Source organism: Pinus tabuliformis, chromosome 4_1 (genome assembly GCF_031772625.1).
Source record: "Pinus tabuliformis cultivar Carrire ecotype Pingquan chromosome 4_1, CPIR1, whole genome shotgun sequence".
NCBI lineage: Eukaryota > Viridiplantae > Streptophyta > Pinopsida > Pinales > Pinaceae > Pinus > Pinus tabuliformis.
The window spans coordinates 226,476,638-226,496,745 of NC_142303.1; positions in this window are offsets into that span (position 1 = coordinate 226,476,638).

Sequence of the window (20,108 nt, forward strand, 5' to 3'; positions counted from 1 at the left end):
CATACAGAGCCTCCATGATCTCAACGTCCATAAAATTATCGTCTTCATAATATTTCTCAAGGCTTTCAATAAAATTAGAAGCATGTTTGCAACAGTCATGAACCAAATTTAATGATGGATAAGATGCTTGATATCGTTCAATGAACATAGCATGAAAATCCTTTAAACAGTAAATACAAGCAGGCGGCAAACTTTCATACCAAGATTGGGCTTCACCTTCCAGAGTGGCCAGGAATATCTTCATCAAGCAATCTTCAGGAAAATCCACCTTCAATTTGCGAATATGCATGTGAAATCTAACCAGATGTAGAGCAGCATCCTTCTTACCATCATCATTAAATATAGGCAGATTCCTTGACCAATCTACCTTCGGAATTTTATTTGGAAAACCAGGGATGTGATCTCGGCTCAAGGGAGTGTATCTTCTTGCAATCCGATCCATCTTGAAAAACTCAAAGCTACTGATCTCTCTGCAGTGAAGTCACCATGAAGCATTGATCTCTGGAATTTTCAGTGAAGGAGTTGCCAGTGAATGATTTCAGCCTTGTCAGTGTCTGATCGTTGTCCACTATCAACAATCAGATCTGAACTTGATACATTTACTGGGGTAAAATGCAAATGAAGTGGATGTATTCACAAGCTCACGGAGATTGACTGAAGCAGCGTTTATCTACTTCCGCTTATGCAAAGCAAAAGCGTTTCGAAGGCTACCTGGCATAACTTCAGGCTCCGTCTAAGACTTATGAAACAAACACATCAATCCACATACAAGTTTGTTCTCCCCAGTATGGTCGCCAATATGTTAGCGCTCGAATTTTCCTCAGGCTGAAGAAGGCGAAACTCAAGGTAACATCAAACCACTTAGCCTTGTAGCTAGCCCTACGGGGCAGGAGAGGGCTCTCTCCGGTCTATCTCAGCAAAAAGTTTTCTAAAAGGGGCTGAGATGACTTTAAAAGAAACTGATTTTAGGCTAGTAAATTGATAGAAAAAGGGGTTTTAATGGATAATGGGGTTTTCTGGGTTGTATGGGGCAAAGAAACAGCTTGAACAGAGAAATATAATCAAAAACACAGATTATCTCCTGAGGCAAGGTAGGCAAGAAATTTAACACCAAATTTAGATTAAATGGAATGGCAAGACTGTTGAGGAGCTGACAAGGGCATAGAGGATGAATCCTTGTGAAACAGAGGAAAACATTGAATATGAACAAACTTATAGACAGAGCATAAAATATTATGAATTCTACCTAAACACTTCATTTGTTCAATTAGAAATGATCATGAAGTGAAATGAAACATAACAGGTTACATATGAAATAGAAGGAAAACTTATGCTAAATTGTCATACCACAGGAATCTCAGGGGTCAGAGCTGTATTTTTCATTAAATCTCTGTCAAAATCTGTACAATGAAAGCTCTCTGTTCTCCACCAGCTCTCAGAATTCTCTCCCCCCACTCTCTTTTTCAAATGATTATTTTTATACATTAAATAAGCTCTGCTGCTTGAAAACAGATCGATCCAAAAATGAGGAGCTGTTTCTAAAATAAAAAATAGAAAAAAACTTTCTGTTCTAAAAACATAATGTTTCCCTTGAAATCTTCTGATGGCCAATTAAGAGACAAAATCTGGAGTGCAGATCCCATAGAATCAGGACTGAAGTCTTAAATCGCATCCCATTCTTTGGCTGTGATGGATAGTCGTGACTTATTTTTAGCTTGCCACATTACATCTGTCATTTTAATAAAACAACCTTTAAACTAAAATTCTGCCAATTCAGCTCATGGTGACAACTGTACTGAGAGAGGTTTGCATGGTTACATTCAACGTTTAATTTAAATTTATTTGCAGGAACGACCCAATAGCCAGAAAGTCCTCGGAAATGATCAATTGGAAATTCATCGAAAAGGTTAAATGTCCGTTTCACTGCTTGTAGTTAACACCCAGATCCTATATGTGAAACAACAATAGCGTAAGAATCGCTATCTTTAACGTGCTGGATAACCACTCAATGTATTTTAGTCGTCCTGGCTGTTCCCGTAAAACCAATAGTGCTAATTTGAAATCCTTGAGAAACTTTCTTCCAAACCATAACAAAAGGGGACTGTGTCGATATCCTTGTTGGCTTTGCGTTTTCGAGGAAGAATATTTAAACTCTGTGCGCTGACTTTAAAGGAATGTTGATCACAGAATCAAACTATGTGACCATGGGTGCCTCTTCATTGAACGATGCGCGTCTTCCATCACCGATTGCTACTTCTGCACTATAACTAACAACAACACCCTCTGGAGTTTTGTGTGTCAAATAATTATAGTAATCCATCACAACCTTGGAGTCAGCTACCTTGGAAATCATTATGCCGGGAATTGAAAAGGGAATGGGCTTTGCCACAAAGTCCCCGTATGTGGGATTTGCCAAGAGAATGAAACCCAATGCACCGAGGCTTTTAGCAGTCTCTTGAATGGCAGAAATTTCGAACCGCATGGTGTAGAAGCCCGAGGAGAAGAGGCATATCAACAAGCTACCCACAACCATAGATTTGTTCAGAGCCTGCGGATGTTGGCATTTTTCATAATATGGTGTTGTCCTGGGAGGCTATTCAGTTCTTTTCAGTGCGTCAGTAGCCAACGCAAGCCTGAAGAGAAACATGCCATTTCCAGGAGTTGGGCCTGATAGTCCTACTCCTTTGACAGTCTGATAACAAGATGGATGATGCGTGTGGACCACTGTTACCAGCTAAGCCTCAAATAAGGATGCGTGTAAGCTACAAGTGCGAGCCATTGCATTAATACGACGCATATATATATACATTAACAATAAATCCAGCTCTAAAAACACTAAAAAGCCTGAAATGTTCTGAGCAGGGCTGGGGGCATCTTTGTTTATAATTCTTAACTGAAAAGGCCGCTGCAATGTTTGGAGCCTCCGAAAAGTTAGCTCATCAAGAGGAGCAACACAACCAATGCTTCCATCAAGCGTGCCACATAGAAGAGCATACCGATTGGTTCGATCAGAAAGTGATGTAGGAAGCATCTGTAAGCGTAAAAACTTTGATACATGTGCACCCACATGGAACTCAGCCCTAGGAAGAAGCTTCTGGTCCTTTCCAACTTTCCATGCTTTTGGTGCATAATAGAAGATCTGGATGTTTTTCTGATCATCTGAAACAACAAGGCTCAGAGTAGTTCCATCAATTAGGAACTCCGTAGCATAACAATTAAGTGAACCAAAATTCTTTGCTAACAAACTTAGTTGTGCACCATCCTCTTTCCAATTTAGAAAATATATACTTTTATGAACATCACCAAATAAAATAAACTTTTTCACAATATTTAGGCTAACAACATAGTGAGGTGCATCATAAAATGCAAAACCATTCAATTCTTCACCATTCCACTGGTGCAATATAATTTTTGACCCAGCCGCTATGAGTAGATGACCCTGGAGGGATGCTAAAGACGAAATTTCCCCTTTTAGTTCTTTTGAATACACCTCATTTAGCCAGTTATCAGAATTATTTGAATCCTGCTTAATGGATGCAAGGATAATTCAACCTCTTGCAGCAACATCCTCTCCTTGCACATAGGTTGTCCCAATGGCTAGTAACGTTTCATTCTCTTTAGTTGAAGTGTTCAATAGTATCACCATACGAACAGAAATGGCATTTTCTGATGTTTGCAATGGTATTGAGGCCCTTGCCTCCCACTGACTGCCTGATTTTGCTGGTTCTAAAATCCGTACTTCAAATTCATCAACAACGTATGATTTATGCGCATCTTCAAAAATGTTATTATCTCCCTCTGTCAAATGATTATTGTCCTGGTCAACCAGCGAAGGCAACACTTGACTCACAGGTCTGGAAACCTTCAATGGAAGAGCAGAGTAGGTGACTTCCAACTACTTTGACAGGGTTTTCCTTTAGCCTCAAACCACATTCCTTTGATCAATAAGACGCAGGGCATTCCCAGCGCTAACACAATCATTTGATTCAATAGCTGTGACAATGAAGTTTGTTTGGGATTTCCAGTAAGACCTCTCCAAATAGCTTGTAACTTGTTTTGCCTCTGATTGCTGATGATGTTTTGTTTTCTTCTGTTTGTGCTTTTGCAGAGATAGGAGCTGAGGAAGCTGCTGCCTTTTGGAGAGCTTTAGAATTTGATACATATTCTAAAAAACACATTTAATGATTTCTTCTTCAAAACAGGGTTTTGAAGAAGAATCAATCTCACACTGACATAAGACGGAGTCTAACATCGGCTCAAATTGGGATGGCAGCTGCCGCTTCTTGGAGGTGCCAAGAACCGCAGAACTTTGGGGAGCAGACAGTGCCTCCACCCATTGGGCAATGGAGTCATCATCGACACAAATGAAACTGAACTCAAACTGATTTGATCTCAAGACTGAAATGACTGAAAAAACGACTTAACAATCTTCAAGAAAACTAAAACAAGATGCTGCCCTTATGGCTACTTATTTATTTACAAAATCTACTCTAATCTACTATACAAACAATAGATCAGGTAATACTGAAATGCCAGATTAACCATTCAAGTAAACCTGAAAATGATGCCGCTTGAGAATGCTTCCACGAGGACACAGATATAATTGTTGGCAGCCCTTGATGCACGTAATGAGCCTGGTCACAGACAAGACAGCCTGATCTATCAATCAAACTGAAAAATGTGTCCATGTATGTTGCCATTGGATCGCGGAAGCCGGACTCTGTTGGCTGCCCCAACTCTTCAATACATACTTCCAGCTGCACACTGTCAATGTAAACATCTGTAGGAAAGTCTGTTATTTCTTGTTTCGATGGAGGAAGGATTTCCAAAAACTTTTTAGGGTCTTGGAAATCATATGACTGGATTTGCTCATCTAAGCATTGAATCTCCTTTTCGATTCTTTCAACAATTAACTCACAAAATCTAGTTTTGAACCAAGGGAACTTTGGAGATTTCAACAAATGAAGCAAGGCACTGAAAACATCTTCATCAAATTCAGTATCTGCTAACTCCTTTCTTATTCCTTCTACAGCTTCACACAGGGTAAGGTTTGCCACATACCCTACCATTGCATGAAGGGATCAGCAAGCGTTGGAATGTCTGGATCGAGTTGGAGTCGCCAGGTGAATGGTTCAGCCTGCATATGTATCTGACTGCTGTCCACCATCAGCATCAGATCTGCAATTTGATTTCATGTACTGGGACAAGACAATCAACAAGTCGAATGTTCTTCCCAATATGGTCGCCAATATGTTAGTGCTTGAAATTTCACCTCAGGCTGAGAAAGGAAAACTTCAAGGCAACATCAAACCACTTAGCCTCGTAGCTAGCCCTACGGGGCAAGAGAGGGCTCTCTCCGATCTATCTCGGTAAAGATCTTCAACGGGCGAGATAACCAATAAGGAAACACTGATTTTAGGCTAGTAAACTGTTAAAAGAGTTTGTTTTGGGATTTTTGGATTTTGGTGGAAAATCGGGGAAAAGCAATTTTGGGTGCGGGGATTGGACACAGTTTTTGCAGGGGGTTCTTTGGGGCAAGGTAGGAGACTGTATTGATGGCTTTAAATTAAGTGAATGGGTAGGAATGACCGGTGAGGAGCTAAGGAGAGCAAGCAATCACCTTGAGTTCTCCTTAAATAGATGAAAACATTGATATTAAGCAAATTTAAAAGCAGAGCATGGAAATCATGAATTCTACTTTAACACTTCATTTGCCTAATTTCAGAAGAAAAAGAAAGAGGATGATCTCACATAACACACTTACAAGTACAAAGAGAAGCACACCATCAATACATGTAACCACAGGAATCCAAAAAGGACTGCAAAACCCTGGTCTTTCTTCCTTTGCCAAAATTGCAGAGATACAATGAATAATACAATAGAGCTTTCTCCCTCAAGAGTCCAACCATGAAAATGACCAAGAAAGTACATAATATAGGCAATCTAACATCTTTCCTTGCCTCTAGGGGTCGAGCTCATCCTTCTAGGAGCTGTTTCAACCAATTCTAAACTGAGCACTAAAATCTAGGCAGTCAAAACAACTTGCCTCTATAAGCTAGGAAACCGATTCATTCATTAAATGTTTGCTATTTCATGAATGAATCTTCTAGAATAGGTAAATAAGTGTCATATCAACATGAAAATACAATAATTACATCAAAGAGGGTGAAAAATCCAATCCCAAGTCAAAACTGGTCAAAGCTGGGCGAATTCCTAAGCTGTAGGTGAAAAATTATGAAAATTGCCTCATAGGTCGCGCCCTAATCCTGATAGGTCGCGCTTCTTTGGAGCTCCGTTTGAGGCATGTCCAGGTGTCCAAATGAGGCAAAAGTGGGCTTGTTGGAAAGGTCTAGATGTCTACTTTCCAACCCAACTGGAATTTCTAAATTTGGTGGCCATTTTCCCCTCCCAAATTGCAATCTCCCAAGACTGCTTCCTGTTTGTCAAAAAGGTGGCAGAAAGTCAATTTTTGCATGTTTTTTGACCTTCTGGAGGCTCAAAACTTGATGAAATCTCTTGGTAATTGCTGAGCAGGTGTATCTTTGCATGAAAAATCCAGAAATGCTGAGTTTTCCCAAAATGAAGTTGCCCATCGAATAGGTCGCACGCGGCGCGCGACCTATCAAGGAGAAAAACCTGTTTTTTGCCCAAAAATTCATAAGTGACCAAAAATGCTCAAAATTTTTTGAAATTTGTGTTGTAGTGAGGTCATTTAATATCATGCTCCTTCAAGGAAGCCTCAGCCAAGATGTGGAGGTGATCGGGCCTTTTTCGTCGTTTTAGTGCCTTGGCCAACCGCCCTTGAATCACCTTCATTTTAGCCTTGCATACGTGCATTCGGGCCCAATAGTGGTTTTTCATATTTTGGAGCAGGTCCTTATCTTTGTTGGCCTTAGCTAGCAACCTCTCCAAATGAGCATTGACCCGGAGAAGCATAGCCTCTCGCTCAACGGGTACCAAATTGCCGGGTCTCTTTCGAGCCAAGTTGCGGTCCTCATGAATCCTTCGCAACTCATCAAGAGTGTGCTCATCCTCCAACTGCTTGTTGCGCTGCTCTAAATATGTGATCGTCCATTGTGCTCCTTCCAATATTCGCTGCAATGAATCATTTTCAGCTCTTAGGTGCTGAATGATCTCCTTTGACTCTAGGCTAGGAGAACTGATGTCAATGTCAACAACCTCTATGTCTGGAACACCTGATGGCCCCTCATCAATCCTGGGCTGTTTGCCCCTCTATGATACCTGTGCTGTTGTTGGAGACGAGGCCCCTTCCACCTGGTGTGGAGATAACACTCGTTGTGCTGATGAAGAAGGCGAGACCCCTTCCACCTGGTGTGGAGATAATACTCGCCTAGCTGATGCAAATAAGGCCCTGTGGCCTCTCTGATAAGTGACCAATGGAGGAGAGCTGATATGTATAGTCTCAGGACTATCATGCTGCTGTGAAGGCCCTCCCTCCTCATGAACAACCTCAGGGGGAGATGATGTGAAAAAATCCCGAGAGATAAAATCCTCCCATGGGATACCCTGCTGAGCCAACTGATGCATGACCACAAGCTGGATCAAACCATAATGATAAATGCTCATGTGTTGCTGTGCTGGGCTCCTTCTCTGCACCAAGGGCACCATCCTCTCAATATCCCGGCACATGAACCATGGTATGTTCATCATTCGTACCCGTGTGAAGTGCATCAACAAGCGAATATGGTACGAATACACATATGCAAACCTGCCCTCACAGGTGAAATAGAGCATGATGAGCCTCATCAAGGGAGCATACTCATCCCTCAAAAATCTGTAAGGAAACATACCAGTTATGGACCTCATGTAGGCAGGTTTAACGAAGGGCTCATACCGAAACCTGTCCAACACTTTGCGTTTGTTCCACTCTTCTCCCACATTTGGTATTCCTGTTGCTTGAGCAATACTTTCAGATGACAATATAAAATCCACCCCTGCAAGATTTACATGTCCATTATGCAAATGCAAAACAAACAAGCGAGCCAATTCCCTATGATGCTGAATTTGAGAAATCCTCTCGCAAAATTCATAACATGAGAGGTAGCGGAAACATGTGACCGCAAGTGGACAAGCCTGCAAATCGGTCAAAGAGGTGGGCTCCTCTCTCTTATGGTGACCACTCTTACCACCCCTGTGAGGCCTCCTTTGTAGCTCAATTTCTGGTGTTGACTCATGGTCATCACTTTGCTCATAATCGGTTTCGGTTTCTGACATGGTTTCAAGAGCAAAGTGGCTGAAATGTACTGATGCTTCTGCTCAAATGACCTGCTGTTTTTCCCTGTTTGTAATGTTGTTTCAAGGGGAAAAATAGCACAAGGGAAATGTTAGGGAAGGGAGACTTTGAAGGGAAATTGGGAAAAATATATGAAATAGGGAAATAGGAAGTTAAGGGGAAGCATCATGACATACATATCATCATACAATTTCATTTGCAAGGATGTTATGGGAGGTAGGGTTTAGGGTTTGATTCTTGATTTTTAGGAATAGGGGTAGGGTTTTAGGGGATTTTGATATTTTGGTAGGGAGATTAGGTAGAAATGATATAGGAGGTGGTAAAGAGAAGTGAGGAAAAAGTGGGGTGACAAGGATGACCTTGAAACAACAAAACAAACCATAGTTCTACAAGCATTTTGACATTTTTAAAGCAAATATACATGAATCTCTCATTTCAACTTGATGGCAGTAAAACACTTTTTCCATGCTCATTTTTCTTTACCAAGCAAAATACTTTGATGATTAGAGGCCTACCTGCAATCTTGAAGAATTTTGAGGTCGTTTGGGAGTTTACTGGCGATTTTTGTAGATGAATTTCCAACAGGTCGCGCGCAGGTGCTGATAGGTCGCGCGCAGGTGCTGATAGGTCGCGCGCGCTCAATAGGTCGCGCCAGTGTATTTTTTTAACTGGATGAACCCCCCTGATAGGTCGCGCCGGCCCAACAGGTCGCGCGCAAGTGTTGACAGGTCGCGCGCGGGCTCAGCTTGCCAATTTTGCTCAATTTCTCTCCAAATCGCCCAAATCGCTCTTCACTATTGCTTTGAGGCAAATGATGATCAAATAGAAGGAGAGAGGGGATTTATAGGCTTGATTTAAATTAATTTCTCCTCAAACCCTCTTTCTAATGTTTTTAACTTGACACTTTTTCAAAATTTAAATGCTGCTGACTTTATGGTTTCCTTTTGTCCTGAAATTGTTTGAACTGATGCTTTGTCTTGAAAATTTTTGTAGGGAAAGCTTCTGAGGAATCTTGGCAAAGGGGACCAGGGCTGCATGCTGTCTTTTGAAAACTTTTGAATTTTTACAATTTTTTACAAAAATGAGAAAAAGACCTTGTCTTTAAAAACAGGGTTTTTAAATCCAAGGTTAAAATTAGCTGTACAAGATGAAATCTTTGAAGAAATATTTGAAGAAAAACTTTGATAGTCATCCCTCTGGCCTGCTGGGCATTTATTGACCTTTAAAGACATGACCTCAAAGACAAATTGGACCTAAACCCTAGACCTAGGACTTTGACAAGACAAGGAACCTTGAAAGAATTTATAGACTGAAACAACTTGATCCAGCAGTGCCAAGAGAGGAATAAAGACACCAGCTCCTCCATCAGGGTTATGGCATGCCTAATGGAATGCAATGAAATGACACTGATGAGACACCTACTTATGCAAATGCAAAGAGCTTTGATCGCTGATGGAGGGCTTCTAGACCGACTCTAACAGGTAGCTCGTAAATAAGGTACACTTGCAATCATGTTTACTTCCTATCACAATAAGTCAAACTAACATCTTTGACCAAATCATCATGTATAAATATATCACATCAGTTTAGCTCAAAACACAACCATCATAGATCAAATCATAAATCACATGTAACCATCATAAACCAAAATCATAATTCACATGCATAATAAAACTGAAATAAAATACAAATGCTTATCCTTTAATCAATCCTTAGATTCTACCTTTGTCTTTATTCCGTACACACTCCGGATCAGTTTCCACACCCGAAAAACACCCAGTGCCTTCTCCACAATCATGTGAACATACACATAGTGTGCATCACACACATACAACCACACACGACATACAATGCCATGCAATACATACACCTATCCCTGACATACAACGCATACACCTACACCCAATGTACAACACAACACTACATACTGCTACATCTAGTGTACACCACAACACAATACATACACCTACACCCAGTGTAAAACAAAACACAAATACATACACAAAGTACAACACAATGAATACACATGTCATGATACCATGACTACACCATGCACATACATAATACCGCATGTACACAACACAAGATGTATGACATGCACATAATACCGCATGTACACCAGTACCACATGTACAACATGTACACAGTACCACCTATACACAACACCAGCTGCATAACATGTACACAACATCACATGTACACGACACCACCTATACAACGTGTACACAATGCCACATGTACATTGTACCAACTGTATAATGTGTACACAACACTAGACGTACAAAATACCACATGCACAACATGTACACGACACCACATGTACACAGTACCATAGGCACGACATGTACACATCACCACTTGCACATAACACCATATGTACAGCATGTTAACAACAGCACATGCTCACAACACCACTCTTACAATCATGCACACAACACCATACATAAATAGCACAACATCTACAACATGCACGCAACACCACATGTACATAGCATCATCTGTACACAACACTTCATATCCAACATGCACACAACACCATATGCACATAACGATGCTTACCCAACATTTACATAACACCATCTATGCCCAACACTGCATATGCAATATTCACACAACACTATCTGTACCACCCTATACATAACATTGCATAACAACACACACACACTATATATATACACAACGCCATATGTGCAGAACATCACAGATGAAACATGTACAACATATACAATATATGCACCACAATAGTACGACACTTCCAAAACCACATTGTCTCTACCAAGCAACCTTGCTTCCAGTGTCTCTCTGCCATCCATGCTTATCCTAGCATGCTGCACATCATGTTGTTTTCATTTCATTGATGTATCTCTCAGCATTAGCCTGTCCATAACATAAACATAGACATAGTATAATCACATAATATCAATTCATATCCACATGATACTGACCTCAGAGATCTGTCAAGCTACTCTTCCCACTTGATTCCTCATGAACCAAGAATCTCTTCATGCCATTCACCTGCATAAGCAATCATTCCTCCACAAGAACGATTCCTAATGACCCTGTCAGACAGTGAAATAGATACATACATACATACATATATATAACATTAGCACAAACAATCATGATCTCGTCAGAAAACGACATACCTACATACATACATGTATACATATATATACATGGACACAATCATGATCACAACATAATTACCAGATATCATAAGGTGAACGTCAAGAGAACTTACTTTATCCGTGCAACACATCTACAACATTGAGAACAAGAATTCCCAACGTAGCTAAGGTACATGACACCTCAAATATATTTACTTTACCTTTCATGATTACTTTTCTCATGATTGTCCTGCCATTGTCCATTTACACTAATGGACCTGTTGTCCCTTAAGAAACCAATTTCTAGGCTATGGAGAAATTGTGCTTAAGACATTAAATTTTGTTATGCATGTCACTTATTTGTATAATGTATTTTCATTTGAGAGGTCCAAAGGACTTGATCTTAAAACCTTAATATTTAGCTGATATGAAAGTCTCAAGATGCCACGTGATGCTGAATATAAATGATGTGTGAAGAATATTTTGAGAAATTAAAGACAATATGTTGTGTTTGATAGAAACTGTTATCTGTAACTTAGAAGAAATATAGTGAAAGGAGTTTTAAATATGGGAGCGCTATTTTAAGGACATTTAACTTTATTCACCTAAGAAAACAAACACCTGCAGCTTCATACCATATTTAAAGAGAGGAAGAGACATAATGACACATCATAGAGAAATTACAAAATCATACCCAACACTGTATGGAAAACTCCAGATTCTTTCATTAATCATCAGTTTATCAAGTACAAAATAGTATAGTCTTCAGATTCTTCAAAATTTAGAACTTTCTTCTATAATTTTCCCTCTTTTTATACATCATGAGACAGTTGGCAACTACCAAAACTGTCAAACTACTTAACTACTTTCTAACTGTCTAAAGTAAAAAGTCATTTCAAAACATTACATTGGAGGGTAAAAGGCACCTCATTTTCCTCAGGAAATAAGATAACATAAAGTAAAAAGGAATTAAACTATGATTGGTGATTGTTGATCATTGTTCGAATCTATGGCTTGAGTAGGTGGTCCTACTGATGTATCTTTTGTCTGTTCTATCATCCATTCTATGCATTTTCTCCACAATCTTACATTTGACTTTGGTGCTTCTTCCAATTTGTCAAGTGCTATTTTGCATGTTGTAATCCTAATATAAGTAGGCTTATCTATAAACAAAGTCTTCACCATCCACAGAAGCTTAAAATATTTATTAAGGTAATCCACAATAGTGGCCCCCTTCAATACTGTTGTCTTTTCATGAGTGTTGTCAACTTTTATTTTTTCCTCAACTAGCAAAATCTCATATGTTTTCCATGGAAGCAAGTTTCCTTATAGATCCCCGCAAGAGGGAAGCCCAACTCTAGCCCTTTTATCAAACAAGATGTTAAACTTGGAAATTGCTTCCTTTATCTCCTTTATCTTCTTCTCAGCAGTATTTTTGTAAATATTTCTGACAATCATCTTGTTAAATCTATTGCACATAGCATTCTATCTGGAATGTCATTCTCCTTTAGTTCTGAAGCAGACTTAGAATTAATAAAATCTATCATTCTCTTTGCAAACTTTGATCTGTCTAAATCTTTCTGCTTATCTTTCATAACCACACTTTCCACGTCTCAGACAATTGCTTTCTCATCAGAAATAATAACAAGGAACTCCCAGATGCTCCTAATAATTTCAATGATTTCATCCCATAAAAATCTCCCTGGCTTGAATTAAGGACATATTTCCATTCATTTTCTCCTTTAGTCTTTTAATTTCCTCTTCAACCCTTAGAAGATCTTCTATGTACTTCTTTGCATTTTCCTTTTCCATTCTTGCTTCTTCTTCTCTCATATTCAATAGCTTACAGGTTGTTTCCATTTCCTTTTGTGCTCTCTTCACACCATGCTCAGCCATTTTTAACTCTCTTCCCAACAGTAATACCTATGCTACTGGATCCTCTGTATTGGCTAGCATTACTATTGTACAGACATGAGTATCTACCTGTTGTTGCAGCTTATCCAAAGATTCTTTAAGTAAAGAAACTTCTTCAGTTTTCTGCAATACATCCTGTAACAACTTCTCCTTTTCATTTTCAACTTCAGCTATCCCTGCAGCAATGGGATGCTCACCTATAGGTAGATTCAATTTCTTCTTTAAAACCCCAATCTCTGACTTAGCAGATTGCAACAATTTTTGTATTGCAGGTTGATCATCAGGGTTGACACCTATTTTTACAATAATCTTCTTTAATTCATCTACCTGGGCATTCAGAGCCCTGGAGTTGGCTTTCTCCAACTTTAATTGTTGAATTACTTTATTTAACATTTTCTCTGCTTTAATAGCAGCTGCATTTGTTTTATGTAAATCATTGACAATCAATTGCCCAGTTTGCATGTGCAAATTGATCTTGTCAAGCATTGGAAGCTTATGAGTATCAACAGTCAAATTAACAGTTTTGAAATTACTGGTGGACCCAACTAACATTTCAGTAGGATGAGAGAAAGCAATTTTAAGTTGACTTTTCTCCAAATCCATAGTAGATAACAATCTAGTTTGCTTAGGAACAACTTGAGACTCAGCTTGAGCCTCCATATTTAACTTCACTTTCTGGTTTCTCTCAGCTATTTGAGCAAACATACTTTGAATCAAAGGAACCTGATCATGAACATGTTCTCTAGAGGATGGAGAAGCTGGTGCACCCTTTGTTTCTCCCAATTGGATTACTAAACCAGGTTGTGCTGAAGACATTACATCTAGAAGTTTAGTCCTTTTTTCTACTTCTAATTCTTCTTCATCCAAATCAATAACATCTTCTCTACCCCTCTTGACACCTTTTCTGAAATACTAGGGGTTTCAATCTATGTCCCCTGGGTGTTCTGTAAACCTCCATTTTCCATTTTCTTTGTTTCTCGTCTACTCTCATGCACAAAGGTTGAATATCCATTCTCTAACCTCCTCTTTGAAATAATTTGATGCGGGTCATAAGCCCACTCAACCACTTGTAAAAGACACATGTCATTCAATAATTTCTCGACCTCTTGAGCAGCCTATCTAGTGTTCACAATGAAGGGTCCTACTACTCTGGGAAATTTAAAGAAATAGCTTTTCTTCATGGGAACAAAATGAACTTGATCCACATTCAAGCTTTGTCTGATAAATTCAAGAGCAAAGAGCCTCATTGGCACAAATTTCGATAACCTATATGGTTTGATAGAGGCTCCATAAAGTCTAATCTTTGCATGTTCTTCAAATATGAACCAGTCTCCACACCTCACATCTTTACTCAATTGAAGGAATTCTTGAGCTTTAGGAAGAAATGTTGGGGGCAAGGTTCCATTCAAGATCTTGTAGGCCACTGGAAGGAATAAAGAAGTGAATTCAAACAAGCCACCATCTCCTGGATCACCCCTTATCAGGTCTGTCTAGAATACCACTAACTGCTTCTTTTTATTTATGTCAACAATATTTAGTTCCAAACCTGTAAAATGTTCAGCATTCTAGTACAGAAATAAATAAGTAATAATTGAAGGAAACTTAAAGGACCCAGTAAGAGGCAGAGTCATGAATTGAGTATTGATAGTGTCTACCCAAAATGTTGGAATATCTAGTACTACTTCTGGTTTCATCATTAAAGAGAAAAATCCTAGCACTACTTTATCAACCTGCCTGGAGTCTTCCTTCCCCATAACGTTAGAAATTACTTGCAAGACTGGTCTTATATCTACTACAAAGATGTCTAAAGAGAACAGATTTCCATCTAGAGAGAATTGGTATCTACAATGACAAGGTATTCGTGATTCAGAATTGGAAATAATGTTTGAGGTACTGCCCATTGACACGCAGCTGTAAAGTTTCACCATCAAGATTCTCCAAGAAGAATGTATTATTTTCCCGTACTTCTGTAATCCTGAATGGGCCATACTAGAGAGGATAAAACTTCCCATGTTTACCCTTGTCCTCTCTCCTGGTATCCCACCTTAACACTAGATCTCCAGCTTTAAAATCAATTTCTTTAGCTTTTCTGTCAAAAATACCCTTCAATTTTTATTGATACATATCAAATTATCTCTTACCTTATCTTTGCTTTCATTCAAATCCAGTGCCTTATGCATCCTTCTTATTAGAGCATTGGGTTCTTCTTTTGCCTCCTGAATCATTGCAATCACAAGCTTCACAAGCTAACAAGGAAACAAAGCTTGAGTTCCATACACTAACTCGAAAGGTGATTTGCTGATATACCTTTTTGTAGTCACTCGGACAACCCAAAGAGCAAACTTTAATTTTGAATCCCAGTCTTTTTTATTCTCTGCAATGGTTTTTTTAAGAATTTTCACCAATGTTTTGTTGGTGGATTCAGCCAATCCATTCCCCTGAGGATGATAAGTTGTTGAATGAGATAAAATGACATTATATTTCTGACAAAAAGAAACAAACTTAATTGAACTGAACACTTGAGCATTATCAGTTATGATTTTGACAGGGCACCCAAATCTACTAAAAATGTTTTCCTCTAAAAAGTTCATCACCACTTGGTCATTTTCCTTTTTAGTAGGTATAGCTTCTACCCACTTGGTGAAATAATCAGTGGCTGTAAGAACCCATTTGTGTTGTCCACTCGAAGGTGGATTAATTTCTCCAACAAAGTCTAGCCCCCATTGTCTGAATGGTTATTCTATGAAGACTGGGATCAATGGCAATGGAGCTAACCTCTTTTTCTCAGCAAAAAGCTGACACTTCTGACAGCTTCAAACAAACTTATATATATCACCAAATAAGGTGGGCCAATAAAATCCTACCTCAAGAATTTTGTGTGCGGTAACCTTCCAATTGTAATGCCCACCGCATAACCTTTCATGATAATCTTTAATTGTCTCTATAGATTCATCTACTTTCAAACATAGCAAAAAAATTCCCACAGGATCTTTCCAATACAATCTACCCTCCACAATCACATATGGTTGTGCCTTGATTTTTTATTCTCTATATCGTGTTCTATCCAATGACTGGGGACAAGAAAGAAAACATAAATAATGAACTATGTGCTTATACCATTCTGAGCATAAAAATTTATATCAGATCTTCATACCTGGATTTGATTTTTCTTCACCCTCTTTAATTATTTCTTCATTTACAGGTGTTAATAAGTTGATTCCCAATGCCTGAAAGTTTGACTCTGTCAACATCTTCGCCAATCCATGCCCTTTCACTAGTTTGGTTGGCTTTATGTCTAGGTCATATTCTTGGATCTTAGCTATCCATTTTCCTCTTTTACTTTCCACATCACTCTGGACTAAGACATCCTTCACTACAACATTTGACACATAAGCAATGATCTGTGACTGTAACACATAAGTCATGAAGGCTTTTAGGGCCTTTACCAAGGCATATACCTGCTTTTCAAGAATATTGTATTTGAGTTCAGCATCTCTAAGAACCTTACTAAAGAAAGCAACTGGTTGTTCTTTTCCTTCATCGTTTTTTTGTAACAAAACAACAACTATTGAATTGGGTGACGCAAATGAAAATATTTGAAAGGGCTTTTGATAATTAGGACTAATCAAAACTGGAGCTACTTGTAATGCATCTTTGATCCTGGAAAATGACTCCCTGACCTCCTTGGTCCAATGTACTTCATTTTTCTTCTTCAACATATTAGTAATCTCTTTCACAATTTCAGCATAATCTGACACAAATTTCCTTAAAATAAAAAATTTCCCATAAAGTTTTGAATGTCTTTCTTACTTCTAGGCAGGGGTATTTTTTGTACAGTTTGCACCCTTGCTGGATCTATCTTACTCCATATCTTGAAAAAATGTGCCCCAACAGTTTGCCTTCTTCTAGAGCAAAAATAGACTTCTTAGGATTTAAAGAAAGCCCATATTTTCTACACTTCTCGAAAGTAGTTTTAAGATGTTTCAAATGCTTCTCATCTAACTTAGAGAAAACAATGATATCATCCAAGTATATTACTACAAACTTATCACCCACAAATGCAATTTCCATAGCCCTTTGGAATGTTGCACCTGCATTCATTAGCCCAAAGGGAATTCGAGCATCCATGAAGATTCCCCAAGGAGTTGTGAATGCAGTCTTCTTTTGATCTTCTTTATCAACAACCACCTGATTATATCTGGAGAACCCATCAAGCATTGACATTTTGAATGATCCAGTTACCTTCTGCAGCACATGATCCATTTTAGGTAATGGATAGTTATCTTTTAAGGAGGCTCTATTCAAATTTCTAAAATCCACACATAACCTTATTTCTCCATTTTTCTTCCTTACAGGTACTAAATTGGCCACCCAATCAGAGTGTCAGAGTGGAACTATTATCTTGGAATCAAGAAGCTTCTTAACTTGTTTTTCAATTGATGGCAAAAGAAATGGATTGATCTGCCTGACTTTCTTCTTAAATGGTCTAATCCCTTCTTTCAGGGGAACCTTGTGCTGAATGATGTTGACATCATATGTCTTGAGATCCTCATAGGACCAAGAAAAAACATCAATGTACTTATTGAAAATCTCAATATACCTTTCTTTATAATTAAATGGAACTTCCTTAAACAATTTGACTAACTTGGGCTCCTTTTGGGTTCCAATGTTGTAATCTTGGATCTATTCATCCTGTGAAACTTTCTCAAACTAACAACTACATCATTAGAATTAAAAAGTATTTCAAGAGGGACAAGTCCTCTTGGCAGAATATTATCTTTCAATTGAATGATTTTCTGATTAGCTATAGAATTTTTAAAATCACTTACTTCTGCACCTTCTGTTACTTCATCCCCATCTTGATCAATTTCGGTGCCTTGAAAGTCTTCAATCATTTTCAAGAATTCCTTAATCTGTTGATCATCCTCAAAAACCTGCCAGTGCTTTATGTTATCTGGAACAGATGGTCTGTGCTTCATTTCGACCTCATATCTCAATCTTGGATTTATAGGAGGCCTAAAGTACTGGATACCATAGCCAAGGAGTCTGCTAACCTGTTACCATCTCTTGGAATGTACTGTATGTTGAAAGCCTCAAATAAATTCTCGACTAAATCCCAAACTTCATTTCTATATGCCCTAAGCCTAGGCTGTTTTGTTTGACAATGATTTTTTTATCTACTTTATAAACAATTCTGAATCTCCAAAAACAGAAATAGACGGAACCCCCATTTGTTCTGCTATTTGAAGAGCAATGATTAAGGATTCATATTCTACCACATTGTTAGTTGCTTCAAACTCTAATTTAAAAGAAAATGGGATCATGTTACCTCCAGGTGTAATTAATAGAAAACCAGCACCTGTTCCTTCCTTAGAGTAGGCACCAGCAAAGAAGCACTTCCATACCCCTTCTGTTTGCAGCTCTGTATTCACACATGCTGAAGTGAGCTGCCTTTGATTATCTTCAACCAATTCTGCATTGTCATGTAGCATGAAACAAGAAAAGTCATTTTTTTTGGTTGTACACAGGTGAATTACTTGCTCCGTTCTTTTTAATTGTTTTAACAAACCTTGTTTCTCTGTACAACCTTCTCTCCTCTCCACCAAAAATTGGTATGATAGCATAAGTAAAATCTAACTTCAAGACTCCCCCCAATTTAGACCCCCATGACCTAGATAGCAGCATTCTGAACCTAGCAGGGATATATGCTACTACTACATCCATTACTAAGCTTCTGGCTGGGATCTGGGCTAATGACACCAAGACACTTGACTTTATTTAAATCAAAAGAAGATAGGTCTCTGTAAGGCTTAGTAACTTGTAAATTCAACTGTTTCATTACTGATAGTGGCATAAGGTTGTGTGAAGCTCCAGAATCAAGCATACAATTATGCAAGATGAAGTCATGAATCAATAAAGAAATGTAGAAAGGGGGTGTTAAAGAATCTACCTCCTCCACATGTGTGCCAAAAACAACTACTGGTTTATCTTCTTGTAGATTCACAATGTCATTTACATTCACATTCTGGGACAATTTGATAAACTCAGCAATCTCCGTTTTATAAACTGGTGTCTTGACCAACTCTGTGACAGATACCTGAATTTCAATTTTTTCCAATTCTTTAGTGAGACTAAATGCATGGACCAGTTTGGTATTTTTTTCTGTTTCTTCTTCACTTTTCCTCATAACTAGAATTTCTTTTGGAATGGAAACGATTTTTTCTAAAGGAATTTTATCAATTTTATCCTGGGAAGACTCACCTTGATGTATCTGAGTTTTGCTATTTGTACTCTACTGTTGCTTTCCTTTATTCAACTATTTTGCAGGCTGTGCTTCCTGTGGAGTCACCTTTTGTAAGGGAGCAGGAACTTGCTACTCACCTTCATTTTCTTGAACTCTAGATATTTTTCTTGATCTCAAGTCATATTTCTTATGCAATTTTGCCTGCATAAAATCAGTAAATTGCTTCCAGTACTCATCAATTTCATTTTCATCATAAGTGGCATCTATTTCAGTATATTCTTCTCCTTCAACACCTAGTTCATCTTCATCTCCTGCATACAATGTGGAAATATGATCATCATGATCTTTAGAATACTCTTCTGATAGTTCACCAGGAACTGCCTCTAAGTAAAGTGGTGCTTGAACTTGATCTTGGTCTTTTCTTTCCTTCTGCAAAATCTAGAAAGGTTATCTTCTATATTGGGGATTAAAGTTTTTGTTTTGTTGTACTTGCCTTTGATAATTTTTACTCTCCAAATCCAATCTAATCAATTTGCTAGACAAATTTTTAATCACCTTGTTCATATCCTCTAATGTTTGACTTTGAGAG